This window comes from Phaenicophaeus curvirostris, chromosome Z, assembly GCF_032191515.1.
Source record: "Phaenicophaeus curvirostris isolate KB17595 chromosome Z, BPBGC_Pcur_1.0, whole genome shotgun sequence".
Lineage (NCBI taxonomy): Eukaryota > Metazoa > Chordata > Aves > Cuculiformes > Cuculidae > Phaenicophaeus > Phaenicophaeus curvirostris.
Genome location: NC_091431.1, coordinates 26,074,508 through 26,101,160, shown reverse-complemented (window position 1 = coordinate 26,101,160; position 26,653 = coordinate 26,074,508). Strand labels below are relative to the sequence as shown.

General features: G+C 38.1%; 1 protein-coding gene across 1 annotated transcript in view; it reads right to left on the bottom strand.

The window, feature by feature from the left end:
- AOPEP (aminopeptidase O (putative)) overlaps positions 1 to 26,653 on the bottom strand; it is a 187,457-nt gene that overhangs the window by 136,425 nt on the left and 24,379 nt on the right. The gene's annotated exons all lie outside the window — the stretch shown is intronic.

The following is a 26,653-nucleotide window of genomic DNA, read 5'->3' as shown; positions in this document are numbered from 1 at the left end:
AGCTGAAACGTTCCAAAGGCATGTATATTCGTTCTTATGTAAAGATCAGGAAGTGATGTGCAGAAAAGCTGAATTAAGGTAGATAATGTAAACCATTAGTCAATGTCAAGAACCGCTCAGCTTCCCAACCCCCAACCTTTACCAGCTTTGCTTATTTGTTCAGCAAAACTTTCTTTCAATTAAAAACAAAACCAAAAACCAAACCAATAAATATATAAAGAAATGGCTCTTCAGTTAATGTAGACATCTGCAGGCAATTCTTGAACATATACATCGGACTGGTAAAATGGGAAAGTCACAGTAGCCTTAGCACTGAAAACCAGGAAGAATTTAGAGCACAAGTATGTCACTGCCCAGCCTCCCATTTTCCTGGCCACTGCAATGCCACAACTTTATTTCATAATTTGATATATTTAAAATGAAATTTAAGCTGGCCATGTTGCCAAAGCAGAAACAGCAGTACAAATGTGCTGTAAATGTAGGAAACATTAGCAACGGATACAGTGACTAGCTGCATCAATGCAACGTGCTATGATGCTTATGTTCTTGAGCAGTGGAACGATTCTGATCAGACACAACATGGCTCTTCATCTTTGGGTCCCTCATAGTCACAAACTGCATACAGATCTGAAAAAGGTAACTTCAATGTTAGCTGAAAAAAAGAGAAAAAAGTAAAGCAAGTAACGCAACAAAAAGGTGAACACTTCCAAGAATCACAGTAATTCATTATGCTTACTGGTTTTAGCCCTTTTAGGGAATCCCACACAGAGAAAATAAAGCAAGTTATGGTCATACTTTGTATCTATTTGAGAAAATGCTTAAAGCCAATTCAGTTCTTCAGGTGTTTGTGTATGACTCCTGTTATTTCAATGGGAGAGAAGCATATGTGTATCTCAGAGTAGAATTTTATTCCAATATTCACATGTATAAAGCATTTCAATGCATAAAGCTTTGGGAGTATCTAAATGAAGTTTAAAAAAGAAAAAAGACTGGCAATGACTGACAGCAGGTCTCCAATACCAACACAAGACTATCCACATCCCAGAATAAAATAGGAATTCGTGCTAAATAAAGAAGATTCACTCATTGACCAATAATTCTCACGGTAAATTAGTTATTCAATAAAAATGTGACTCTTAAAAAAAGTTGTATCCAAAAATGATTCTTGAAAATGTGTGAGCATCCTTTCTCAACAGTGGAATCAGATGAATCATCGCTATTATTTCCCTTTCTCCCTATGAGCATTACCTCTAGCTGAAACTTGGCCAACTCCTCCTTACGTAAGCCTATGAATCAAACACACACTGGGAAAGCAGAGCCTGCACCATCTGGATATGATGACAAGGAGGTGGGTATCTGCAGCAAGGAAGCACAGCCCATCTCAGAGACTCCCTTGCTGGCCCCACATGAACACAACACAAAGAAACTGTCAGAAGAGATCCCAGGAATAACATTCACCCAACCTCATTCTCTGGGATCTCATAAAGTAATATGTGAGACTACTGCACGGAGCTTCATGAAGGGCTTCCGGAGAAGCGCAACGCACTGCTTTCTGTGATTAGTATCAAAAAGAAAACCCCAAGCCATCTTTATTTGTAAGTTCCTAGTCCAATGAATGCCTCAGGTCACACTTAATTTAAACATTATCCAGCAGGAAATAATTAGATGCTGGCCTTTGCAAGAGATGCTTCACTGTGTCTTTCTGACTTTTGTACACAAAATAAGACAGCAGGTATTTTTAGCTAATTTGTGAACACTGTCAATTTAACCAGAAAAAAAAACAGAGCCTATTTGTAAAAGACAATATGTTGCACTCTGCAATTGACTGGGAAGCTCTAATGAGCCTCTGTCAGATACACATTGCGTACCTTAGTTACTACTAGCCATAAATGGCAACAGATTCATCTCAGTTCACAGGCAGCAACTCTCTCTGCAAGTCCATAACCAAGTAAAGGAAACTATCTTGAAGCCTTGTCTTTCTATGCTGTAACTGGAGATTCGTAACAGTAGCTTCTATTAGTACAATTATTTCTGAACACTGGCTATTTCTTCCTATGAATTATGCACTCAGGAAAAGGCAGCTGCATTTTAAAATACTACCTATAATACAACTCTCTGCTTGCATAGTTACTGTGGAAAGAATGACAGAGAATCATAAACCAAACAAAAAAAATTGTTTCCACGAGCACAAACACTTAGATTTAAAGTAACACAAATGCATTTGTGTAATATTAATATTTACAGTTTTTAGAAGCTCAATTTATTAAAACATAGTACACCAAATAAGGAGAACTAGTGATTTGTAACTTGCAAATTTTTACAAACTTCTGATTTTTTTTATTTACTCCAGAAGAGACACACAATGGTTTACCTAAGCAAAAGCCAGAACTGAAAGACAGAACGGAATACGTTCAAAGAAAAGCGAGGTACAAATTCTTTTGTCTAGAAAAAGCTGTATCAGCTCAGATGCACATGTGCAAGTACATCCTAATGTGGAATATGTATATTGACCATCACTCACCCGTTCAGGCTCCAACCTGAACCCTAAGAAGGTAGACACTACCATAACAAAAGTGTGAATGCCACCACCTTCTTTCAAATCTCTTGTTTACAAGTCCAAAGACAACTGCTGTTGTGGAAAAAGTATTGAGACAGTTTTCCTTGTGACTAGGAGATTCTAAGGTTATTTATCGACGAAAGCAGCGTAGATACCACAGTCATCCATACCAAACATCCTAAGTAACTCCTGTATTGTCAGACTGATGCTTAATCTACTCAGGTGAAAAACCTGCCATGCTATGAAGTATGAAGCAATTGCAACAGCAAAAATTGCTAGTTTAGTCTCATCACAGGAACTTGCACACAAGATGAAAAATCTGGGTCCTACACCCGATACAAAACACAACACAACTGAATTCTCTTATCTACACTCCTCTCGACTCATTAAGAAGTGAGAATCTCTGTAGGTGAATATAATAGATCTGAATTTAGCCACTTAATTTCTTCAGCCTGGTTATCAGTAATACAATCTCATACTTATTAATACAAGCAGCTAATTTGGACCACAACAGCCATAGGTAGGAAAATACTTTTAAAATTATATCAAGCAAATAACAATGAAAAACCTTTCTTTTAGAGTTTTAACTTATTCCAAATGGCCAGCTACCAAAGCACTGATACCTTTGGTTTTAGCACCAACTTAAAGACACTGTACACATAATGTAGTCCTTTTCACTGTACATGCAGTATCAGTTGTAACTATACTAGTGCAAGCAGAAAGATAAACACAAGTAGACACACTGCATATTTCAAAACGTAAACTCATTTTCAACCAGCATTAAAAAGGCATAAAACCGACTACTCAAAGACTACTGACTACTCACACAGCAAAGTATCATACATACATGAAAAACAGAATGCTAAAAAGCTGTGAGAAAGTAGCTAGCTATGCTTTATAATACATCTCGTATTTTTAGTCAAGAAAAGGAAAAGATCAGTGTGATAACAGTTTATGAACAGGAAGGATTTATTCTTTTATCAATTTGGAATGGCAAAAGCAAAATCTAATCAGAATGAAAAGGAACAAACTGGCAGTCTAAAAAAAACCCTTAATGCAATAACAGTCATTTTTAATGTGATATTCTATCATTACCTTCACAACGATATTACAGCACAACAATATTACATTCAGATCTGGATAATTTCTGCTTGACTGCACCTGGCTACGCAAAAGACATAAGGTAGAAGGCAAGCTTTCTAGCACAAGTATCCACAGAGACTAGTTTAATTACAGGTTCGATTTTAGTTTTGTTTTTTTTTTTTACAAAGGAACATTAAATTTATAAACTGATTTGGAATGATCACAGATTAATCTCTTTCATTTTTTAAGTGCCAAAAGCAGTATCTTAAGAATGCCATGCATTTTCAGACACACTACAGTGGACTAAAATAGCTAAAACTATGTGTATATTTTTAGCCATTCTACCCACATGTCTCTATTTAGATATTTCCCTGGCTCCTATAATCTTGGTATCCAAGCACTGCTATGCTATGCATATGCTATGTTGTTAAAAGCAAATGAGTATGCTCTTCAGATATGAAAGCTTACATCTTACAGACGTCAACAGGAACCCTGTGAAGAAAATCTTATGCATGAATAGAACTCAGAGATCCTTTAAAATAACAGCACAAAGACTATGTAAATCTCAGACAACTGCTTATCCTTCCTCGTTTTGTGAGCACATGAGCTTGTTAGCATCAATAAGGTTTATGCAGGTGTTACAAAAGAGCAGGATATATTAAATTAAAGTTTTTTAGGCCCGGTAAAGTTATGAAATTTCCTATCTGGCTACAAAGCAAGGGCAGTGAGCTGAGGAGGGCTGAGAACTGAATGAGTGAACAAATTCAGTTCCCAATGGAAGCTAAGGGCACCAAACATCACTGAGGCCTCAGCCAGACATTCAGTTATATATTACTCATCATGTGAAGAATTAAAATTGTGGAGAATTTTGAGTTTTTCAGGAGACTAAGAAGTCATGGCAACTCTGGGAAAACCTGTTGGAGGAGATAATTATGTAAATATAAGTAGACAGAGAAGAGGCAGTGCACCACACAAATGTACTGACCTCTAGAGATGCCAGTAGTTCTGTGTACTATAATGCAACTATCAGATTTTCGTGTCCTCCTTAGTCTGTACAATGTCCATGTCACTTAAAATGAATCTACTTAAAATTAATTCTAGGAAGCAGTAAATCACATACAAACAAATAAACAAACAAAAAAAAGAGAAGTGGAACTCTCCTAATGTTTTGCCTTGCACAGTTTTTAAGCGTCTACTATCATCATAATGTCATTTATGTGTGACAGTAATTGTAAATAGAAAATGTAAGGATAGAAGTTTGATAACGTCATCTGGATCACCTCACAGAACTGACTGGTCCTTTCTGCTTTCAAGATGGTTTTTACTGGAAAAGTATTTGTTTCAACACATTCAACATTCTTGTTGAGCAGTAAGCTACACTATTTAGAATGGTTATATGTATAGGAGTTCAAATGTCTGTCCATTCTAGGTCAAATTATTACAACCCACAAGTAAAAGCTCATAAATAAACGCAGCTGTCACTAAATAGGAACAGACTCCCATCTTTGCCTTCACAAAGGACTATAATTAAGACAATATCAGACTGAAGAGAAAGACACAAGTAAAAAAAAATTTTGCTTTGAGATGGAGAAAAACATTAATAATTCCTGCTTTACCTCCTTAAACGCTACATTAATCAGCAATTTAGAATGCAAATCATTAGACAGTACATTTTGGTCTTGTTATGCAGATACTAATTAAAAGCTCTTATGCTATAAGATGCCTGATGTTTCTAAGGATAAAGTATTTATTTGCCAAATTCTGTTTAAAAATGGCACCCATACTCTGCCCCAGTGTCAAGTGTTAAACAATTGAAAAACACCTCAGAACTGGGAAATTGCCTTTTGCATTATGTAAAATGTTATCACTTCCACTAATCACTGGAAAAGTTCTCTGTTTTATCCTCTTTTCTATAAAATGTTGCCACCTACCTTCCCAGACTTCAGTTGAGCAGACAACTACTTTTGCTTAGAAGAATAATTTCAGGGAGTCAAGAATGTATGACAGTAGATTGCACGGTACAGTTTCACACCAAATATGCAATGTATTCAACAGTTTATGCCTACTACTAATCTACTGCATACATAATGCCTGTTAGGTATGTGTATAAAAATGAAAGTACAACACAGTTATCTTAGGTCACTCCTTACTGATTTAGGGTTTTTTCATCTTACATTGTGCAACTGAAAAATAAAAGCAATTATTTTCCATTAAAATCACTTCCTAGAGTTCTTGTGATACTGCTGAGTTACCTATGAAATGATTGGTGGCTATTTTATGCACTGCTACATAAGGAGTAAGATTAATATCCATATGTCCTAATAGCTTTGATTAGCTTTTGCAACACTTCCCAAGTGAATATTAATGAAGCACTAAAAAGACAATGCTATCAGAAGGAAAATACTATATCATTGGAAAGGAAAAACTAACAAGATACACATGAACTTCAACTTACTATTACTGGAATAGTAATTAAGATACAGTGCAAATACTTGCTCTGGTAAACCATGCTCTTTTCATAGTTTTGATAACTGAAAAAAAGGTATGTGTAGACTGCAGAATATAAAAACTTTTACTTACGTGAAACTTTAAAGCAACACAAAAAAGAAATATGTCATAATATAAAAACAGTCTGCAACAGGACTTGTTACCTCAGAATCCTTTAAGAGTCTTTACACGTTTGAGTAAATAATTCCTGAAAAAACATGCTGTGCATAAACAAAAGCTCATGACTGAGCAGAATTGGTTTAATTAACATAAACACACAACAGCATAAAGTTTTGGAAAATCTTCAAGTCTTACAATCTAAATAAACCATATGTGTGGGGAGGACTAATTATGTTCTGTTGCATAATTTAAGAGTACTTTGCTAGATTTCAGTTGAGCTAATCTATTAACAACTATATAAATAGAAGCAAATTTGTATTCTGCAGAGTTGTCTTTTTTCATGCATTGGATTAAGCTAAGTAACAAACATCTGTTGCACATTCTTCCTTCTTTGATCCTTCCTCCAGGATAAAAGCAGAAGGAAAGATGTTTCTTGTTTCAATATGGTTGAGGGTGGGGGGGTTATATATATCTACGAATACGTGCAGTATTAAATATTTATGTTAAGCAAGCATGAACAACAACATTCCCCTGGCTCCTGACAGGAAGGTGGTACAGTATGTCCAGCCTCCTCCTTCCTGAAAGAATTCACTTGGCAAAATTAGATCAACCCCACTGACATTTAACTCTCCAGATAAACCACAATTTTCTTCAGCTTTCCGCTGTGTTGCAGATCACCACGTTTCATCATGGTGAAAACTTATATGGTCTTTTAGGTTTTTGTGCCCATACAACAGAGTGGCTTTAAGATATTCAAAGCCTAGAAACTTAATCTAAATTCTGTTGAAAGCCAATCTGACAAGCAAAGGTTTGATATGTTCCCAAAACAGACACTCTTGCTCAAAGAGATGTTCCTTGTTTCACACAATTTCCTGCATATTGAGTGTCTGGTATGCAAGTAGATTGCAGTGCCCTGACATGAGGTCACACACATATGAACATCTGAAACCCAACCTTTGCCTGTCAGGATAGGATGGCATCTCCAGGACAGCCAAGAAATTCTTTTCAGCCAGAACATATACAAAAAAGGAATAACTGTCCTACTCCAAACTTTCCAAAATCTTCCTCTCCCATACATAGCTTCAAACTGCTTCTATTAGCTGCTCTCAAAGCAACAGACACTCTCATCCAAAAATGAATCTATGAAAGTTATGATATGGTACCCCTGACCAATTTGGTAGACCCTATTAGTAAGCACAAAGGTGCAAGGAATGGGGGAGCTAAAGAAACTGAGACACTACTTCACGCATGCTGAACTTGAGCAAGGAACACCCAGGAGCTCTGATTTATCAGCTTTTTGGAGCTCATTTTCCCAGCATTTATATCCTTTAACTGATACTAGGGTAAAAAGCTAAGATACCAGCTTCTCAGATCAAGGTGACCTGGCTCAAACAATGGCCCAGATGTATGTGAAGTGTCTAGTTCATTCTAACCTGATCTGCTGATCTGAACTCAAAGAAGTTCTAGCATTTCTAACTGCTCTCAGACTCTGCTCCAGAGTTTTACAAATCTAATTCTGCTACTTCCTGCTATCATGGCAAAAGTCTTTCTTAGCATAATCATCCCACACTTCTTAGACATGGGGATGATATCAATGTATATGTCTTTATAAAGTTTTCAGTTCAACACCTTTTGCCTATGCAGCAACATCTACACACTGATCTCTGCAAGAGTTCCAGTTAGTTGGAGGTGAGCATAGTTAATTCTGTGGTCACCAGGGCTCCGTGCTGGGCCCAGCCCTGTTCAATGTCTTTACCACTGGAAGAAGGCATTGAGTGCAACCTTAGCAAGTTTGCAGATGACACTAAGCTGGGTGGAAGTGTGGATCTGCTGGAGGGTAGGGAGGCTCTGCAAAGGGATCTGAACAGGCTGGACCGCTGGGCTGAGACCAATGGCATGAGGTTTAACAAGGCCAAATGCCGGGTCCTGCACTTGGGGCACAACAACCCTGTGCAGAGCTACAGACTAGGAGAAGTCTGGCTAGAAAGCTGCCTGGAGGAGAGGGACCTGGGGGTGTTGGTTGACAGTGACTGAACATGAGCCAGCAGTGTGCCCAGGTGGCCAAGAAGGCCAATGGCATCTTGGCTTGTATCAGAAGTGGCATGACCAGCAGGTCCGGGTAGGTTATTCTCCCCTGTACTCGGCACTGGTGAGACCGCACCTTGAATACTGTGTTCAGTCCCTCACCACAAGAAGAACGTTGAGGCTCTGGAGCGAGTCCAAAGAAGAGCGATGAAGCTGGTGAAGAGGCTGGAGAACAAGTCTTGTGAGGAGTGGCTGAGGGAGCTGGGGTTGTTTAGCCTGGAGAAGAGAAGAGGAGGCTGAAGGGAGACCTCATTGCTCTCTACAACTACCTGAAAGGACGTTGTGAAAAGGATGGAGCTGGCCTCTTCTCCCAGGTGACAGGGGATAGGACAAGGGGGAATGGACTCAAGCTCCACCAAGGGAAGTTCAGGCTGGACATCAGAAAAAAATTTTTCATGGAAAGGGTCATCAGGCACTGGCAGAGGCTGCCCAAGGAGGTGGTGGAGTCACCATCCCTGGAGGTATTTAGAAGACGGGTGGATGAGGTGCTCAGGGACATAGTTTAATGGTTGACAAGAATGGTTGGACTTGATGATTCTGGAGGTCTTTTCCAACCTAGTGATTCTGTGATTCTGCGAAAAGCAATCTGATTGCTGTTAAGCAAGCGGCTTTGCAAGTATTATTGGCTCATCAGGCACAGGTTGTTGTGCTAGTATTCAGTCACAGGTTCCATTATGGTGCTTTCTGGATTGTCTGGAGCTTCTTGGGCTATACAGGCTCCTGAGTATGCCTATTTGACTTACCAGTGTACTCTCCAGGCAGGAAGTCTGTGGACTCTGTTGATCAGCAGCTTTATCTTGCTGAGACAAAGGCAAAGGATCTAGAATGGCTCCGTACCTCTTCCCCATCTTACACAGGCCTTACCTAACCATAGCTTACAGGGCTGATACTGGCATACATGTCCTGTTGAAAACTCTCCTTGTTTCCAGTCATAACCTAGTTCAAATTTAACACTACAGATGCAAGTTGTCCTGAGACTTTAATGTTTAACAGAATGTTTGCCTTTGATACAGAGCAAAAACTAAGCCACAGAAGATAAAACTGCATTAGCGTCTGATTTTTGGCAGGTGTACTGCGGAGAACTGCGAAAGTATACATGAACAGAGAATGAACAGCAATGCCTGGGCATAGTGGCATGCAGCAAAACACATAGGAAGGACAAGGCTCTGAGAATGTCCTGTGTTAATGGCACACAGATTAGCAGGACATCAATATGCCAGCTCACCTAAAGCTTCAAAATGACATCCAGATCTGGAGCCAAAGAGCAGTCAGAAAAACCTCACCACTCAAAACAGGGAAAAAACTGACCACTGCCTGTTGCTAAAGGGTACAAGAAGGCATATCAGGAATCTGCATATGGTTGCCGAGCCAAAAACCCAGGAGATAGAAGGACTTGAAACATTTTGTTCATTTAATGGGAACTGATCCAGAGCCTAACATCTGGACAGAAATATGTGATGCCAGACTGCTGGACAGACTTCCTGGATGCTGGGCACATTCCGGTGCTCACATATGACACTGAGTGAAACCTACATTTTTTCAGTCTTTAGTTTAGATAATATCATCTTTCTCACCTGTAAGATCTCCCCATGCTATATTGTTACCATGTACAATAGTATGGTTAAACACTATTGCACATAGTTTGCATTCAAACGGCTCAGTGCAGTTTGACAGGAGTTTATTGCTGCAGGGAGATAACGGTTATGCCCACATTAGTGTTTTTGTTTGGACCAACAGTATATTTTTGAAGCAAATCCTCCTGTCATTCACACTTAAGATTTCCAAGCCACTTCAGGTCTCAGTGAGACTTTGGTGCAGGCAAGCCAGATTAGTTCCTGAAGAAGTTTGAGAGGAACCTCTGTTCCAGCTGTGCACCATTTCACCTCAACAAACATAAGGGTGTGAAAAAATAAGCATTTATCTGAACAGCTTCAATGTTTAGAAAGGGATATTTAGCTCAGTGGACTAGACTAAATAAAGTACATCTCTCCAACTGTACAATATCCAGATGCAGGAGTCTCCATACTGACTACTTTAATCTATTCTTCTATTATGATGGCACTACATTACTTGTTAACACAATCAATGCCAGTAACAATGTGGGGGTTTTAAAACTAATTTTTGTCCAGTTTTCATTTTGCTTGATTTTTTCTTTCAAGCAGAAAAACAAAGACATATCCAGAAGCATTTGTGAAGTTATCGACTTATACCACTAAGCATGCTGACTAGAAATTAGCTCAGCACTGTGTCATTGTAAACTTGTTTACTACACTTAGCTCTTGATTTCAGGGTGAAACAGGGACATAATGTACTTACTACCTAATATCTGGAACGACTTGAAATGAATTATTTGAACTCCACTTAGCCTGACTAAATTTCTCAGGCTTACAGGCCTCCAGGACAAAACTTACTGCACCCAGTATTTCCTATAATATCTACCAAAACCATGTACTTGTTCAAAGATATAACACTGCCTCAGCTGTTCTAAGCAGTTCTGCCATCCAGCAGACTTTGTAAACAGACAGAATTTTTCATCTAAAGATAGAAAACTTTCCTGCAGAAGGTGTAGTAAAGCACCTAAATGCTCACCTCCAAACACTCTTGCCCAAACCAAGGAATCACAAGGCTATTTAAGTTTAAAGTAACATTATATGGTAGTACAATGGCATGTGAAGTAGCTAGAAGTGATACACGGTGGAAGTAAGCCAGAAAGAAAGAGGAAATACAGTTCCTTGGAAAAACAGGTACAAAACTGCCAGCGGCAGTATTGAAAAGCGAGTTCTGCATTCTTAGGCAAACAGTAGTAGCAGCAGCACCTTATTGAAGGTCATAATCACAGTCCAGCAGTGGATTCAGCAGCAAATTTAACTAATCAGCACTGAAATGTCAGAACAGTAACATTAGAAAAGCAGACTGATTAACAATCTAGAAGCACAGAACATGTGACAGATGAAAATTATATCTTTTGATGCATGCTGGATTCTCCTAAAGTTTATGGTCCAAACTGAGAATGGAAAAGGCTCCCTAGACCAGCTTGCAGCATGTTGCTGCTGAAGTCAGGGGAAAATATGAGTTTTGCTTAAAAAACTAACAATGGATCATGAGACACTAAAGAAAGTTTTGTCTATTCCCTCTCATCAACAGTAACTACAATTCGACTGAGGTCCTTGTGAAGCCCCATGCTAGCAGACATGGGGACTGAGCAGAGAGAGAAGTGGATTAACAAAAAGTCAAAGTGAAAAAGATCATTCTAAGGTGAAATATGCTGCTGAACACTATAAATTTGATAAAACTGTCCTTCAAGAAAGAAGTTTCCCAACAGACAGAATGTTACGGAAGCAAAGAATAAGAATAGCAAATACAGGAAGTACAGGATCCAAACCATTAAGCAGAGGAAGACTTCACTGAATGGTCGTGATCAAAGCCAGTAGTGAATTACAACACAGATGAGGAAAAGAGACTTAACTATACAATAGCTTAGAGTTAGCGGGGGTGAGTGTTATGAAAGTGAAAAAACCAGACTTGTAGGAGTTGAAAGAAGTGGGGGAAAAAATCCCAAATAGCAACGTTATTAAAAAAGACACCTTGAGATAAGTATAAATAAGAACAAAAGCTGAACTGAGGTCTAGGAAGATAATGTTACCTTGGTCAGAGACAATGAGCATATCATAAAGTACTTGCAGAAAGCCTCGAAGTTAAAAAACCAAACAAACATAAATAAAACACCTACTGTGATGAGAAAGGCATTCCCGCCCTGTGATTCTTATGAAGTTAGAGCTTTTACTACCAGATTTTGTTTATGTAAGATTTTACTGGAGAAATTGCATATTTTTGGGAACAGAAACTAGCCCTAAAGCACTGTAGAACCACAAGATCCAAATACTCACTGCAAAGGTGGTGTCAAATACACTGAGAGCTCGGAAAAAAATCTGCTATTTTTTTCACTAAGACATGCAAAACATATCTACTGATGTGGTTGTGATTAGATTATGTTCACTAGCTATGACATTTTTCTAGTTTGTTCCATCACAGGTTAGTAAGTCATTAGTCACTTCTATGTATCTTCCTTCATATTAGCACTGCACAGCTCTTTATAACATATTTATCTATTTCACAACCATGCCTATGCCTTTTCTCCACACTGCCTCCTGACAGTTTCGATATCCCCGCAACAGAAAACAAGAAAAAGTCAGCAATTTGGCCTCTGTCAAATCTTTAAATAAAATGTTCTCCAAACATAGTCTATACGCACAGAACTGCCCAGCAGAAGGCACCTCGGTACAAATATACATAGTTACTGTGAGTACTGGCAGCAGTCTACATTTGTTAAGATTGACATCACATGCACTGCAATCAAGATAAGGAGAAGAACTGAAAGGATAATCTCCTTTCCTTCCCCTCCCCATCTTTTTTTTTCTATGTGTAAGAAGCAGAGCCACAAATCACTAGCCTTGCAGTAGAAATGTGCAGACAGTCTCAACACAGCTTTTCACTCTCCCATCGGCTGCCCCAGGATGCCTGTAACTGACAGATGTAGTAGAAAATCCCATCTCTGCTCCCTGTTTTTGATAGACAAAAAAAAAAAAATCAATGAAAAGATGCTTAATTGCTGTGTTCACAGAAAGTGACTTAATGCACAGCAGACTAGTGACCCAACGAAGACTAAATATGTGTAAAGCACAGATAAAAGACCAAATTTCTTCCCTGTCAGGAATCCCAAAATTTTTAAATAAATTAGATGAGCAAGCACTGTGCCTTTTATGTACCGAGCTCTAAACTCACAGGTAAGAAATGTTGACTTGCACAAGATATTATACTTTAAATAATATCACAACATGCCTCATAAGAACTAGGAAAAGCATTTAACACCTCATCTTCATTAATAGCTAAAAAGTCAAAATATTTACAGGAGCACCTATCTCTGTAATTGTTAGGATTTGGCTGTAAAATTTTAAGTTTCATAAATAAATTATGATCTCATCTATATTGGGCAAATCTACATAGAACTTCATGGAATTACTTACGATTTACATCAGCATTACAGGGACCGTAACATTTATTGTAGTACACTCGAAGTAAGAAAACATACGAGCTGCATATATAACCTGGTTGACTAGAGCTGTAGTTGTATGGGCAAAAGAAAAATACTTCCTTGGACATGATATGTGGATAATTGAATCAAAAACACCAGCAAAAAGTTAAAACAGATTAAATCATAAACCACATGTTCCATGGGGATGGAACTGGGTTTGCACTTGTCTAGCAACAAATAGTTTTAAAATACTGGTGTGCTACACTACTTGTACATTATTGCTAAATAATTATATGTTCTAAAATACGTAACTGGTCTTTGGCTCATAGCTTCATTTTTTTACAGAGCTACACATGAACACTCATTGCAGGACTGAAGAAGGGGGGAGGAGGGCTTTGTTTGATTGGTTGTTTTTTGTTTTCTTGAGGGATTGGGAGAGGGGGAAAAGAATAAATTAAAGCCATTTTTCTTGTCTATGACTATTCTGCTGGTTCTGTATAAACTTAGCTTACAACATCAGAAAAAAGAGAGATAAAAGGTTTTCATGATAGACACCTTGACACCTAGCCAATATTGAGAAGTCCTATATTGTAATTCTACTGCACCTAAAATGATTTATTATTGGAAGAGGAAAACAAACAAGAAGTTCATAAACACATTTCTTCATTCAATCAAATCAACCGGTAAAATCAACATTAAATTAACTAACACCACTTAACCTAGAAAAAAACCAACCACCACCCTCACTCACGATAATTGATACACAATGTTTTCTTGAACTAATCATGCTGCAGTAGGACCTTGTTGAGACCGAATAAGCCACTTCCAAAAGCTTACGTATATTCTGAAAAAAATTCTAAATAAGTAAATAAAATCCGTCTATTGCCATACTGCAAAAAACATTCCATATAAGATGATCCCACAGGCAGTGAGGCTAATATTAGAATCCTCTCTCAGGACATCAGGACCTCTATCATAGACCCCATTCCTTTCCCTCAATTTCAATAGCTTTCATTATTTTTAATGTACTGAAACTTGCGTTTTCCAGGATTAGAAGTAATAATGAAAAACATAAAATCATAGAAGGATTTGGGTTGGGACCTTAAAGATATCTAATTCCAACCTCCTGCCATGAGCAGGGACACCTCCCACTAGATCAGGATGCTCAAGGCCCATCCAACCTGGCCTTGAACACCTCCAGAGATGGGGCAGCTACAGGTTCCCTGGGCAACCCATATTCAAGTATTGTTAAAAAAAAGGAGCAAAAATACAAAGCACTATACATCATTCCAGTTAAAGACTGATTTTTGTTAGTACTAGCAGCATAGACATTTGGAGTATGTGTTTCAAATACAGCAGGTAGCTAGCACTTATATCATCTGCCATAGCTCTGCTGCTAGGAAAGAACTTGAGGGGTAGAGATAAAGTAGGAAACACAGAGGAGAATTCATTCTGAAAATTATTTCAAAATTTCAGAAACTGTTCAATAATAACAATTACTATTTTTGTCTCTCCGTATTCTATCTCTCTGTACACAAATTAATTTTGAAGGGAAAATACTTTTGCTTCCTAAATGCCATGCAACTCCTGCAACAAAAAAAAAATCATCAGTATTACCTACACATATATATACATACATATGTGAAGGGCAGGCATAGATATGTATAATTAGGCATACAAATATATGAACTGTGTAATACATAACAAATATAATACACATAAACCATATGCCTTCCTCTCAAATGTGTGTACACACACACACATACACACTCTTCCTGAGCCAAACCATTTTATGTCAGATTTAAACTGGGAACAAGTCTTTACAGCCAGCTATAAACCACTGCAATACAGGTTTATATTGGAAATGCTTGGGCATTTTGAACTATAATGATGCTAGTAGGCTCTGCAATAATTCCAGTTCTAGAGTTTAACAACATGCAGTTACTATTCCACAGTAGCATCAAAAGACCTCCATTAACTCTCCAGTTGACACAAGAAGAACTGACATTTTTTTGTAGCTAAAGCCGAGAGAGGGAGGGAAAGAAGAGGGAATTAAGAGGGAATTGCTTCATCTTCCAACCTAAGGCCTCAGTTTAAAGTAATGGGACACCCTATGATGTTTATTCTAAACCACATAATGTGTGTTTCATTCATTTGAATCAAGTGAATTTTGGTAAAAAAGCCAATTTTAAGAAGGTTTATTTAATTAATAGACACAATTTTTTGAGTGCTTTTCTAATTGCAGTGTAGCTCCTACCTCTTTAATAACCCTGATACAAGTCTCACTGGCCAAGGTCCTTGTAACAATTTATGTGCCGTACAGCAAAAGAAGCAAATATTCCTTATTAATCTCATAAAAAACCAAATGTTGACTATTTAAATAGTATATTTAAAGCACAAGTAAATTCATGTGTTCTGAAATATCCCTTCTTTTATTTTAATTTTGGTCACTAATCTGTAACTGAGATGTTACCTCCTTGTAATGTTATCCAAGAAGTGAAGCATCTTAAGACAGGTAAATACTGTACCTTGTCTTCTAAAAGCACTAAGAAAACTTTGTGGAAAACTACCACAAACATGGAAAAAACCTTCCTCACACTGTAGAATACACATCTGGCTTGTTTATTAACACATACCACAGCAGGGGCTCACTTTAGGTGTTTATTGTAAGGAATGACATATTTCAGACTCCAGATGAGAGTCCGGGTTAGTGGTCAACTGGAGAGTGAGCTGGTTTTGGTTTGAAACGCAGATGTAGTTTGCACACACAAAGCTGGATGACTACATTTGTGTCCTCCAAGGTGGTCCAAAAGCAGGATAATGGATTTCAGAGACTTCTCATCATCTTCACTGTCATCAATGATACTCAGGCAAGACCGTTTTACCGTTGTTTTACAAGTTTTCCCTTTTTTTACTACTTTACTATATTTTTAAAAAAATAGGAGCAAATAGTACTTTTCTCAGTTTACCTACTAAGATTTGACAATAATCACTTCCTAAATTAGCAAGGCCGTCAAGTCAGTCTTTCTGTCAGATAGCATAGAGAACAGATGACAGAAACAACCAAAGAAGGCTCATAAGAGATAGCTGTAATATAATACTGTGAACTGTACAGTTTTGTGTCTGTGAAGAGGCAGCAATCTTACCACTGAAAAGCAAGGAAACCACAACTAACAGATTGATATAATACATAATTACAAGTGGGGTTCGCCAGGGCTCAGTGCTGGGTCCAGCCCTGTTCAACGTCTTTATCAACGACCTGGATGAAGGCATCGAGGGCACCCTCAGCAAGTTTGCAGACGACACTAAGCTGGGTGGAAGTGTGGATCTGCTGGAGGGTAGGGAGGCTCTGCAAAGGGATCTGAACAGGCTGGACCGCTGGGCTGAGACCAATGGCATGAGGTTTAACAAGGCCAAATGCCGGGCTGCACTTGGGGCACAACAACCCTGTGCAGTGCCACAGACTAGGAGAAGTCTGGCTAGAAAGCTGCCTGGAGGAGAGGGACCTGGGGGTGTTGGTTGACAGCGACTGAACATGAGCCAGCAGTGTGCCCAGGTGGCCAAGAAGGCCAATGGCATCTTGGCTTGTATCAGAAACGGTGTGACCAGCAGGTCCAGGGAGGTTATTCTCCCTCTGTACTCGGCACTGGTGAGACCGCTCCTTGAATCCCGTGTTCAGTTCTGGGCCCCTCACCACAAGAAGGATGTTGAGGCTCTGGAGCAAGTCCAGAGAAGAGCAACAAAGCTGGTGAGGGGGCTGGAGAGCAGGTCTTACGAGGAGCGGCTGAGACAGCTGGGGTTGTTTAGCCTGGAGAAGAGAAGGCTGAGGGGAGACCTCATTGCTCTCTATAACTTCCTGAAAGGAGGTTGTAGAGAGGAGGGTGCTGGCCTCTTCTCCCAAGTGACAGGGGACAGGACAAGAGGGAATGGCCTCAAGCTCTGCCAGGGGAAATTTAGGCTGGACATTAGGAAAAAATTCTTCACAGAAAGGGTCATTGGGCATTGGAACAGGCTGCCCAGGAAGGTGGTTGAGTCACCTTCCCTGGAGGTGTTTAAGGCACAGGTGGACGAGGTGCTGAAGGGCATGGTTTAGTGTTTGATAGGAATGGTTGGACTCGATGATCCAGTGGGTCTCTTCCAACCTGGTTATTCTGTGATTCTATCATTCTATGATAAGCAACAAGATCATGGATCTAGGTATCACTGGGTCCTTGTGAGTGTCTGTTGAGTATCTATGAGTGGTCCAGCACTGACTGCTGATCGCACCAGGCAGTATGGATGAAATGTGGTTTCCATTCAAAATACAGTTTTTCAGAGCATAAAACTTGCATTACTGTAGAGCCTTTTCGATCCACCTTAAGCTGCAGAAGTTACTTCCACAGTTTTAGAGGACTACTGAATTGTTTTATGCTGTTGCTATTGGAAGGAAAACAATATACAGTCTTGTAGAGGTGTTACATGGAGATATACTGAATCAAAAGGACATGTTGTCTGAACTGTGGTGGTTATACGTCATGTGAATAATCTTCCTTTGGGGATTAAGTATAAAAGCAGCTATTGCTGTGGCACTGTAAGAAGGATGGTGAAAAAAGCTAAAGTAAATTTTTATTCTTCATAACCTGTCTTGGTTTCAGCTATGATAGAGTTAATTTCTTTCCCAGTACTGCTGTGTTTTGGATTTTGTATGATTATAATGTTGTTTTAGTTGTTGTCAGGTAATGTTTGTTCTCAGCTGGCATAGACTAGTAGTTGCTGCATTTTAGATTTAGTAGAAGAATCTTGATAGTACACTGATGTTTTTATTGTTGCTGAGAAATCAAGGATTTTTCACTTTCTCAAGTTTTGCTAGTATACAGGTGCAGAGTCAGGAGAGCCAACCCAAGCTGGCCAACAACATATTCCATATTCTAACATCAGTATAAAAATGGGAATTAGGCCAAGGGGTGAATAAGCAACCTGGGTTCCATATTTGGTGTTCAGCATTCTGTTTTCACTCTACTGCACTAGCCAAAATTGTTGCTCAGGACGCATTAATCATCAGGTGGTGAGTGGTTGTATTTTAATATATTCTATTATTATTATCATTATCATACTCATCTCTTGTTCCATTGTTCCAGTAGAATGGTCTTTATCTCAACCCATGGGGTTTACCTTACTTCCCCATTCTCCTCCCCATTCCACCAGTTGGTGGGGGAAGCAACTGAGCAGCTGTGTGATACTGTTCTCTGGGGCTAAACCACAACATACCCTTAAGCGCTATATCATCAACTCGTCGGACTGTGAAACAAAAGCCTGAAAGAAAAAAAAAATCAAAACCAACTTGTGAATGTTTGGCTTACGTGTGAATTAGTGTATAAATTTTTTTGCATATTCAAGCAGAAAAAAAAAGAAGTGCGAGGTTTTTCAGATAGCTGAGTGCTTAGCCATTGGATAAACACCCCTCTCTCCCCACTGTATTTTAAACACATAGATATCCCACAAATTAAAAAAAAAAACAAAACCACAAGGCTTTCCCTATCACAGGCACTTGTTTTATACTTAAAATTTGTAGCTGCCTGAAGATCAGCTGCCTTTTATTTTTATGGTGTCATAAGACATAATGCAAAACAATTGGGCTGCTAAGTAGTGGGAGGAGACAGAGAGTCAATAATAACAAAAAAAATATTTTCAGCAGTTAAGTTCTACATCACACTTTGTCACTGTCAAAGTGCTTAACTTTTTACTCTCTCTTTTCTCAGTATGCTACAGCAGTCAAAATGTAATTGATGTCATTGAAGATGAGGATGTAAAACTAGATAGCATCTGGCTTAAGATGCTACCTTATACAAAACTTGAAATGAAAAAAAGAAGCAGCCATTTTATTTTCCACTGCCATTCAAAGTACATGAAAGCTTATTTGGCAAGTCAAAATTAAAGAACATTCCTTTTTTATGTACTTAGTTTTCAGGAAAATAAAAGAGGGGGAAGAAAAGAGGTATGGAGGAAAAGAAATCTCTTTGCTTTATTATCTCTTAAATATCACTCTGAAGGGGAAAAAAAGACATGCATTTAGGAATAATCAATCTTGTTTCTGATATTTGTTTAAAGTACTAATATTTCTCTGACTGCAGCAATTTTATAAAATGAATAAAACAAATTTTGTTTTCCATCAACAAATGAACTTCTTTGATTATCTTTACAGGTTTGCATTCAAAAGAACATCTGTTAAGAGTTAATAGTCCAACAAGGCAGTAAGTAAATATGTTGTCCCTGAAGTACTCCAAACCCTCTTTTGATCCCAAAATGACAACTTGATGAAGGACTGTGATTGCAGTGGCAGCAAGTTACACTTCAGGCTCCAGCTATGAGTCAGAAAGTGTTCTCAATGTCTAAATACCATTGAGTTCATATGCATGTGTTGTACAGCCACATACTCTAAATTACTGCTATCATAGCTAAGACTTCAGTTAGGATGAATTTTGAACAGCTTACTTTTCTTGAAATAGTAAAGCAGTGTTTCAGCAAAAATAAAAATTACTACATTGCCACTCTATTAGAGTCATTTTGGTTTCATTAAAATTCTAATTAAATTCTGTAGCACTAAAAATGGAACCCAAATTCCTAGGACAGTGACAAACTTGAGGAAGGAAAAACTAAAGGAAAATAGAATGAACTAAATGTTTAGATGGCTGGAAGACAGTTTCAATCTCTTTGAATTCAAAACTGATTGTAAGTTATAGCCCATACTGCTTACAGTGAATTTTGAATATTGTGTCCTTTAGGACTGACTGCCTTTCTGGTATTAAAAACAATATCAACATTTTAAACAGATACTCAACTTTTCCTCTCTTTCAAAAAAACCTCCCCAGCTAGTATCACACCTTCCCCTCTGCATTCCTCAAGGGAAATCTCTGGATTCAGGGAACCAGAAAATCATTAAGGTTGGAAAAGATCTCTAAGATCATCCAGTCCAACTGTCAGCCTAACACCACCATGCCTAATAAACTACGGCACAATGTGCCATGTCTGCATGTTTTCTGAACAATGCCAGGAATGGTGACTTAACCATTTCCCTGGGCAAACTGTTCAATACTTAACAACGCTTTCAGTGGAATTATTTCCTTGTTTCCCTATATAAACAAGTATCTTGTTTAAACCTTCCCTGGCACAACTTGAGGACATTTGCTCTTGTCCTATTACTTGTTAGTTGCGGGAACAGCACTTGTCTTACTACAATCTCATTCCAGGTAGTTGTAGAGTGGTAAGGTCTCTTCCTCAGCCTTCTTTTCTCCAGACAAAACAACCCCAGTTCCCTCAGCCACTTCACACAGGACTCGTGCTCCAGACCCTTCACCAGCTTCATTGCTCTTCCCCAGACATGCTTCAGCACTTCCATGGTACTACTGATTAGCACCATTTCTGACACAAGCCAGGATGCTGCTGGCCTTCCTAGGCACAAGTGCCTTTGCTAAACACAGGCATACTGAATTATTATTTATAGCAGCATTGCAACAGAGTGTCTGAGGCTAGCAAACACAAAAAATTTCTACCAGAACACCCACTATTTAAAAGGAAACCCTTGTAAATCGAAGTGAATCTGTTATTTATTCTATAACTACATGGCAATCTTTGTACCATGGACAATACAGCATTCATAGGCCATTTCCACAATACTAAAATAAACAATATTTACTCATTTGTATGTGATTTACAAAATACTTCTACATTTTGCTTTAATTTTTGTACATAGTTATTTCTGTCTGGATAACCAACTAGTTATGCATAAAAAAATAGAAATAGACTAAGGAGAGTTCATGTTTAACGATTACTCTTGGAAGTATGCTGTCAAATTAACACTACAGAAAATGTTGTGCAAAAAAGTTTATGCAGATCATAGAATCATAAAATCACCAGGTAAAGCCAAGGCAAACTGAACCAGTTCTGCAAGACTGAACAATGTTGACAGTCAGACGTTTTCCAATAGTCCTGGCTGATTTTACTATAGACTTATCAGTTGTCATTGGAACACTGCATACATACAGATCAGATAAATGGCGACTACAGATCCACAGACGAAAGACACTGCTTTGGCTTCCTTCTACCCTCCCTGCCCTCCCCACTCACACCTTTTTTTTGTCTTCTCCCTTTCTAAATCAAAAAATTAACAACTTCAGTGACATGATCTGGGAAGACTCAAAAGTTCAGCTGATATACTATGTTTTGAAGAAAGAGATCTTTCCTCTTAAAATACCAAAGACCATTTAGATGAAACGAGTGACTAAGATCTTTATAAATAGCACTTGAAATCTGAGGTGCTAAATGCATATTTAGACAGCTATACAACTTGACCTGGTTTACAAAGATGCCAAACATCCTCTGTGTTTCTGTCATCAAACACTGTTTGGTCTTCAAGAGTGTCCAGCACACCTGAAAAAGAGGTCTTTAATTTTAGCGTCTAAATAGGATTCAAATAATATCACACTGGGGTTCTGTTCTGAAAATGTCAGTATCTTGCTCTGAAGTTCTTTGGTTCCACTTACTTGCTAGCTCTGCTGGGAAAAATTACCATAAGAATAGCCAATTAGGTAAGACCAGAAGTCCATCTATCCCATTATTCTGTTTTCAACGGTTACTAGTACTGTTTAAGAAAAAACTTAGAGCATGGTACATACCAAGGGACACTTTTCTCATACCCTTCCAGCTCTTAGCAACATGTGATGTGACTGGATTTTTTTCTTATGCCAGCACTTACGACAAAACTAGTACATCTAAAGTATACTAATTCAAACAGAAAAACCCCAGTAATCTTAAGTTATTTAAACTACGTCTGCTGGAAACAAAAAACTTCAAAGATCATTGTTTCAAAAAAAGTACTTCAACTAAACACAAAGAAAGGCTTACAACCCCCAAGGGAATAAAATAAATATCAGCACATTTGCCATGAAGAAGTAGAAAGATGGTAAGTAAAGCCACAGAGACACAAGAGATTGGCATGACTGTGAAAGGCCCTTGGTGGTTACCAGGAAAAAACAAAACACAGGACTTATACAATTAAACACTGCAAGAGAAGTCAAGGTCTCAAGCACAGCCTCAGGTGGCACAAAAAGTTAAGAATGTCTATTTGAAAGAATGTTTTTCCTCAGTGAGTGAAAAATAACAAGAAATTCAAAGTCTCTTCAGGTTTTGCAAAAACAAAAGAAAACTGAATTGTAGGTCAGTGGGAACGGATTCTGAAACTCTAGGTTTTCAAATGTGATCAACACAGCTGGACTGGGAATTATCAGATTTGAAGAGTGCAAACAACCATAGAACACACAGAACTTATTTATTTGGAGTCTTTCAGTCAGTTTTGTTCATATGAGTAATTCCTGGCTCACATGACAGCATTTGCAACTCCGAAATAACTCTGTGATTTAAATGTCAACGGGGCTGACAGTTTCTCAGGGAGAAGCCTGTCATCACTAACAGCACCAAAACATGGTGCTACTTTTAATCACTGGCTTTCAACCTCTTAGCTCTCTAAGTATATTAATGATACACACCTTTCAGCATAGTGTAAGGTCAGAGATCTCTTCCCTGAACAATCTAATTAGGAACTCTAGAACCTCTGCAGTCTGGTCCATTTCCCTACTCCTTTTCCTCCAATTCACTCTCTTCTGCTAGTGAGAGAACTTAAAATCGGATCATTAAGTGCTGTTAGGTGTTCATAAACTCTCAAAATTCTACTGAAACTACTGAGTATCTGGCTTTATGCTATCTGAATTCAGTCCACAATGCTTTATTAATTTAATTTATGTACATCTTAACATAATATCACTGAAGACATGGAGCTTTGGGAGAAGCTATACTGAATCACTTAAAGTAAACTAATATAAAACTAATTCTCCAGCTTCAAAGATCTGTAGGAAGCAAGAGGGGATTATTGACAGCCAAGATCGCATTTCCATACAGAAGCCTATAGCAAATTAAAAAGCACAGGAAAAGATGCACATAAACTACAAGTAAAATGAACGTGCTTTCAAATAGAGTTTTTCTCTCATAAAGCATCTGTCAGACTTCAAGAGAAGTGCAGCTGACTCAGTAGTGGCTATGGGAATGGATAGATTAAAAGGCCTAGGAAGGTCACTCTATGTCAAAACTGGAATTATTTCACACAAGTCTAAAATCTTGGGGGGAACATTCCACTTAATAAAAGTGAAGTATTTTCTGATTTTTTTTAAAAAAATAAGGTATTGATTAATGAGGAACAAAGAAAAGTGCCAAGCACTGTGAAGTCCTGATACTTAAGATAATGACTAAAATTTATGACTGCTTCCTTCTCTGGCAGACAGCAGTACAATTAGAATTCTCAAAACAACAGCTCCTTTGTGCTGGCATGCTGTGTTATGTTTATACTTATACAGATAGACTAGAAGATAAAAAAATAAATACTACAGCATCCTTTTCATCTCAAGATAATAGCTAACTTTTTTTTTTATGTGGGTTTGGACATGGTTTTGCACACAGCTTACTTTTAACTGAAGTAATTTACTTAATTACCATTGCATGCACAGGAATTAACCATTTAAGTAGCTTGCTATATATACAGAACCCTCTAGTTGAAAAATCACATGAAACAAGAACAAACAAGCTATTATGAGTCACCTAATAATTTCATTTGTTGTTCAAATACTGCTTGACATTTAAACAGCTTAAATTATTCCTTTTTTCAATTTTTAAAATCTTGATTGCGCTTGGCTCGATGAACTGGTGCATGAAAAGCATCAAGAAGTATGCATGCTCTTTCATCCTTTACTTAAATTCACTGATAGAGATCACTTTGAACTGACAGCGATTAGAAGAAGCATTGGGTAATGAAAACACAGGTTTTTCTCATCTTCTTCACAAAGAAAGCACAATTACAATATTCTGAACACACAATCTGGACTCAGATAACCACAGATGGTTTGGCAACACAGTACCCTGCAGGCTTCTCTTCCTTATAAATTCTGGGAAAGGTACATGCAGGGGAAGCTCTGACAACTTCCCAAAGAGCCGCAGCACGTCAACAATTGAATCTTAAATATTTCTCCTACCATGTGTTATCATTTTGGCCTAGATAGCTCTCTCACCCTTTTCTTTTTCATTTTGTACTACTTCATGGTTCCACTGGTCACTGCTTTTACAACACAGCTAGGTAAAATGGTCAGTTGTTTTCCTCAATTACAGTGATGATCCATAAGGACTTAAGTCAAGCTTTTTGTATCATGCCTTTCAAGTCAGACAACATTACTAAGCCGCTCTACCAATTTCAAATGGCTTCAAGAACATGGTATACTACATCACAGTTATCTACAAATAAAATCAATACACAAAGCATCAGAGAATATAGTCTGTGATGAGTGCCAAAAGCAACCAGGGATTGTGACACTTTCTTGATGCTTTCATTTAGGAGTTCATTAAATGAAGAGCATCACTGAAAACTCAGTAACCAGCACAAGCAAGAGGCTTATATGACAGGAGGGTCACAGAATGCTTACATTTAAAATTTTACAGATCTTCATAAAAAGAAAAAAAGAGAAATTAAACTAAAAATTATACAATTTTATTACAGGGCAGAATTATTTTCTACTTTTATCCCTAAGGAGGACTATAAGAGCAAAGCTGTAAAAAAAAAATCTACTGAAATCAGAAAGAAAACATGTAGCGCTAAGTAAAATGTTTCCTTATTTTATGAATTAATACAGTTTCTAAAAAGAAACAAACTCCTGGTTCATCTAAGCATTTGGACTGGCAATTTGTTGAAGCCACTTCAAATATTAAACCTGCTCAACAACTGCCCTAGGAGCGTCAAAATACAAACTCAACAGTCTTGAGAATGCACCTTTCCTTTCAGTTCCCGTCTTTCTAACAGAGCCTTTAATACTTCTTTAATGCTTTTTTAATCTGCCTAAATGAAGCCACTCTACTGTTGGCACTGAGCAAACAACGAATAAGAGCGTTTCATTCTCTGCTATTAACCAATACTGTCCCTTTACCAACTAAGAAATATCCATATTTTTATGAAAAATAAAAAGCAAATAGGGAATTTCAATTGCTAGGCACTGCTTTACAACTAATAGAGCTAAAGTTCTATTGTCATTGCACAACTTGTTATTATACTGTAAAAACAACCCCAAAAATATTTAATTAAGCTTTTTATTCTCCACAATTTCATGAAAACTTAATAATATAATCCTTAGAGTTTGTCTTAATCAGCTTCCAAAGACCAGTGTTTGACTAGAAACATGTAAATTACAAAAGGCTTATGAATAAACTCTAGATCTGAATTTTAACATGCTCTTGTTCTGTCAAGATACAATGATAAAATCAGTGCCAAAAGAAAACATGACAAAATGATAGCAGCATCAAGTTTTCAAATCAGTCAGACCAATAAAAGAACTTCAGTGTGGCAAATGAGGACATTCAGACCCACATGACTAATGAGCTTGTATTTTCCTTCCTCGAGCACTGTTAAAACTAAAATTAAAGATCATAGAAAGGATGTAAGCATGTAAACCCAAATGAAGCTAGAAGTAAAGTTTTAATTTTGATTTAAGAAAAATAGCACAGCAACTTTATATTCATAGGAATTTGACACTGTTAGATCATTGATAAAAATGATACCCTCGGTATCAATACAGGTTGGGAGACAAAGAGATTAAGAGCAGCCCTGTGGAGAAGTAGCTCCGATTCCAGGTGGATGAGAAGCTGGACATGAGCCAGCAAAGTGCACTTGCAGGCCAGAAGTCCAACTGTGTCTGGGCTGCATCAAAAGAAGTGTGGCCAGCAGGTTGAGGGAGGATATTCTGCCCCTCTACTCTGGTGAGACCCCACCTGGAATACTGCATCCAGCTCTGAAGCCCTGAATACAGAAAAGGTATGGACTTGTTGGAGTGGGTCCAGAGGAGGGCCATTAAAATGATCAAAGGCCAAATCACCTCCCCTATGAAAAAAGGATGAGAGATTTGGGGTTGTTCAGCTTGAAGGAGAGAAGTCTCCAAGGAGACTTTACTGTGGCCTTCCAATAATTAAAGGGGGCTTTCAAGAAAGATTGGGAAAATCTTTCAGCAGGGCTTGTTGCAACAGGACAAGAGGTAATGGTTTTAATCTAAAAAAGGAGAAGTTTAGACTAGATAATAGGAAGAAATGTTTTTCACTGAGGCTGGTGAAGCACTGCAACTGGTTGCCCAGAAAGGTGGTAACATTCAAGGTCAGGTTGGATGGGGCTCTGAGCAATCAGATGTAGTGGAAGATGTCCCTGTGCACTGCAGGGGAGTTGGACTAGATGA